General features: G+C 41.7%; 1 pseudogene; it reads left to right on the forward strand.

The window, feature by feature from the left end:
* Window positions 1-2011: 2011 nt before the first annotated feature.
* Window positions 2012-3460, forward strand: LOC139642799 (ammonium transporter Rh type B pseudogene; annotated as a pseudogene).
* Window positions 3461-4211: the final 751 nt, after the last annotated feature.

A 4211-nucleotide genomic window follows, 5' to 3' on the forward strand; every position in this document is an offset into this window, starting at 1 on the left:
GGTCAAAGAGACTGTAATATATCCTCCTGCATCAGCATCTGTTTCAAACCACTGAGACACAGTGAGACTGAGGTTCCGGTTGACCGCCGATACCCTACAAGAGAGCGGCGGCCTCCTGAACGCTTGAACCTATAGGCTAGGTTTAGAGACCTACCCAAACCAGCTGGGACAGAATAAACCCCATGGGTATAGTCAGGGGTCTGAGGTAGTCTACCCTCACCCCAGAGTTGTTTTGATTGTTTAAATAAATAAATGAAAGAGTTGATTAGTAATGTATGCAGCAGATTGTATAAGATTTACGTAAATAGACATCTAAGGGCCAGTTTCTTTTGGGAACTGTGGAAATTTTAGTTATTGGTCTAATAGGACATCTATTGTAAGAAGGGAGGAAATGTGGTAATTTGTCCTTTACTTTTTCCGTAGCTGGACACGCAAGGTGTTATGGTTAATTAAGACGCCATGTTTGTTGTTGGTGTGCTGCATACAGAAATAAGTGGTTAACTCCCAGTAGGTGTCTGAGTAATAATTGTTATATAAGTGAGGTTAAAAGTCCTAAGGATGTAACAAATCCCATCAATCTCGCAAACATTTCCCCTGAGTAACTGCGAAATCACTATGACCCGGTTCTGAAAAACTGTGATTTCTTTTCATTAGCCTGAACTCCCTATTCCCATTTTCACTGCTTCCTTTCTCATCCTAATAACTCAGCTAAACTACTTTAAAAAAAAAAAATCCCTAAATATAATGGTCAATTAAAGTAAATTTATTAATGTACTTTATAGCTCCAAAGCTGTATAGTCAGGTTTTGAGCCAACACTTGAAGAGGAGGATTGTTTCAAAGAGTTTGGGTTTTAATAGCAAAGAACATTCTACCTATTGATTTTTTTTAGATGGAGTCCGGTCAGTGGAATATAGGACACAAGCTGGTACATATAGTTTAAGTGGTATCTGCTGTGGAGGATCGACATATAGTTTAGGCTAATTTTTGCTATGAAGAATGGAGCTAGGCTATATAGAACCTGTCAAACATAAAAAGACTAGAAAAAGTGATCCACTGTTTTATGGGGAGCCAGTGTAATAACAAAAGGACAGGAGTGATGTGTTGAGACGTACTAGCAGATTTTCAAGTTTCAAATTGAGTTTACTGATTCACTGATTCACTGAGTTTACTGAGATTACTGTGTGCAGAATTAGTATAGTCAGACAGGAATGCATTACAGTCTAGACATGTATGACCAAAGGATGGCAGCAGATGGCCATTTCACACCAGAAGTCTCCCTTTCAACTCTCAAATCCATTAATGTTAAATGATAGTGCAACTCCATCTATTGTTTTGTGAAGTGGAGATTTTTTTTTTTTCATGAGGAGTGTGCTGTAGATTCAGCCTATGTATTGGAATGTTATAACTACTATTGCAGTTTATTTCATAAATATAGTCCTATTGATTGAGTTGAACAGTGCTATGCTTTTCAACACGAGAGGCTGTTATCCTTTTTTACTTAACACAGCATCAAACCATTTAAGAGTTTAATTCCAAAATTTGAAAAAAGTGACACCTACACCTATGAAATTATGGTACGTTGAACTAAATCTTCACTATTTTAGAAATATTGAATGATGAACTTCAGGTAAATATTTTTTTAAATGGATATATAGCTTTTTTTTAAATGAACTCTTCCTGTAACTGTAGAAAACTAAAAATGTGGCATTCATTCAAAGTAGACCATTATACATATTGAGTTTTACTTCTTTGAGTTGTCATATTTTATAAGTAGAAATTCACTTATAAAATCCTCAAATGCTGGCTTGTCAAAATGCAATTGCGAAATATAAGGGACCAAAGTACAACCCTCATTGAAAGTGCTGCATTGTTACATTACAGTACACAGTGTGGGCCTGTACTCTTTACCCAGTGCTGGTAGCTGCTCTTATCTGACAGAGTAGCAGTATAAAAGAGGTGTTAGTGCCGCTGAGGGTGCATGCTGCTCTGAACTGTCAGTTGTGCACCGCCATGAACAAGTCTACAAGTTTGAGGGTGCGCCTGCCTGTGCTGGTGCTAGTGTTAGAGGTTATCCTCCTGGCTCTTTATGCTGGCTTTGTCACTTACGATGACAATGCCAACGCCAAGCTGCAAAACAACGAGACCAACCCCATGGAGAATTCCCTGTATCGCGACTACCCCTTCTTTGCCGATGTGCAGGTGATGATCTTCATAGGCTTCGGCTGCCTGCTGGCCTTCCTCCGGCTCTACGGCTTCAGTGGGATGGTCTTCAACTTTCTCACTGCCACCTTTGCGATCCAGTGGGCGATTCTGGTGCAAGGTTTCTTCCAGTTTTACTATGATGGTAAAATTCATCTGGGGGTAATCAACCTGCTCAATGCAGAGTTTGCCTGCGCTGTGGTGCTCATCTCTTTTGGAGCTGTGCTAGGGAAGACCAGTCCTGTGCAGCTCCTGGTCATGGCTTTGGTGGAGGTCCCTATCTTTGCGCTGACAGAATGGGCTGTATTGAAGTACATAAGGATAAATGACGCAGGTGGCACCATTCTTATTCACCTGTTTGCCTGCTACTTTGGCCTGGGGGTGACATTTGTGCTATTCCGCCCAAGCTTGAATGATGGACACGTGAAAGAGATCACCAGTTATCAGTCTGACATCCTCTCTGTAATGGGAACCCTGTTCCTCTGGGTGTTCTGGCCTTCATTCAACTCTGCTCTGACCTTTAAAGGTGATGATCAGCACAGAGCAATACTTCACACTTTTATAGGTCTAAGCTCATCCACGATGACTGCCTTCGCACTCTCAGCAGTGTTCAATAAGAGAGGCAAGCTCACCATGGCTGACATTCAGAACGTGACTCTAGCCGGTGGTGTGACTGTCGGGGCTTCTGTGGACATGATGATTTCCCCTGCAGCTGCGTATGCTCTGGGCGTTATGGGCTGTACTGCCTGTTACCTGGGATACAGGTACCTGACCCCATATCTGGCCCGCCACCTCAGGATCCAGGACCAGTGTGGCATTCACAATCTCCATGGGCTCACTGGCCTCATATCATCCACAGCAGGCATCTGTGCCATCCTCTTAGCCACTGAGGAAACCTACGGGCCCAGTATGTACCAGATCTTTTCCCATCGCGCCCCACCTGAGGGAGATCCAAAGCTGCTGGAGCTGCAGCAGCTGATTCCTGGGCTGAAGCCCGGCCTGGGCCGCACCGCCCAGGAGCAAGCCCTCTACCAGGTGGCAGCTGTCTTCACCACCATCGCAGCGTCTGGTCTTGGTGGGATTCTCACAGGCTTTGTTTTGAAACTGCCCTTCCTGGCTTCTCCATCTGATGAGGACTGCTTTGACGATGAACTTTTCTTCGATATGCCTTCTGACTTTCACAGTATAGAAGTGCTCAAGATGCCAATCAGCACTGATGAGAAAGGACACATCAGCTCTGAGGACACAACCAAGATCTGAGCTCACACTGAGGCAGACCTGAAAGTGTTTGTGTTGACAGTCAACATTGATGTCAATGTGGTTGATGCAGCTTTTTGCTTTATTCTTATTTTATCTATTTCAAAATGTAGATCTTGTTTATTCCACTGTTTACAAGTGTTGCAAATATAAAACTTTTACTCTATCATCCCATGTCTTAGTATTTGTTGTGGGCTAATCTTTTGTTTGCTGGATTACAGATTGGTCTGTCAATGCTGGCAAAATCATTTTTATCTAAATTTACCTATACCCTATGGGCTTGAAGAGGAGTTAAATAACAACAGGAGAGGAGTTAATTATTGTAAAATAGCTGCCTGTATGTTGTACCAATATTGAGTAAAATCTGTAGAAAATATAGTGCAATTCATTCATACTATTTTCCCATATCTTCTATAGAGACACAAATATATGCAGCCTTTGTTTTTTAAATGTGCCTCTCTACCTTGAGGGCCAAGTTCGAAGGGTTTCTATCAATAGTCTTTTCCAGTTTTGTATAATCAATATATTGTGTATATTTATTATTAATCCCAAACCTGGTTTCTTGGTTTGGGTCAGGAAATGAGTTGCTATCCAATTGCTGGGTGGTCCCCATAAAAGGGGGCAATATAATAAACCTGGTTGAGAGACAAAATGTATCATTTGGGACCTGGGCTGAAAAGTTAACATTTCTACATTTGTACTATTTGTATCATCTTAAAGTATTTGGTGTTCTGTATTATGTAAAATGGCAATA

Source organism: Centroberyx affinis, unplaced genomic scaffold (genome assembly GCF_046629955.1).
Source record: "Centroberyx affinis isolate AG114_WGS23_722 - 3 ecotype Tasmania unplaced genomic scaffold, CSIRO-AGI_Caff_v1 ptg000522l_1, whole genome shotgun sequence".
NCBI lineage: Eukaryota > Metazoa > Chordata > Actinopteri > Beryciformes > Berycidae > Centroberyx > Centroberyx affinis.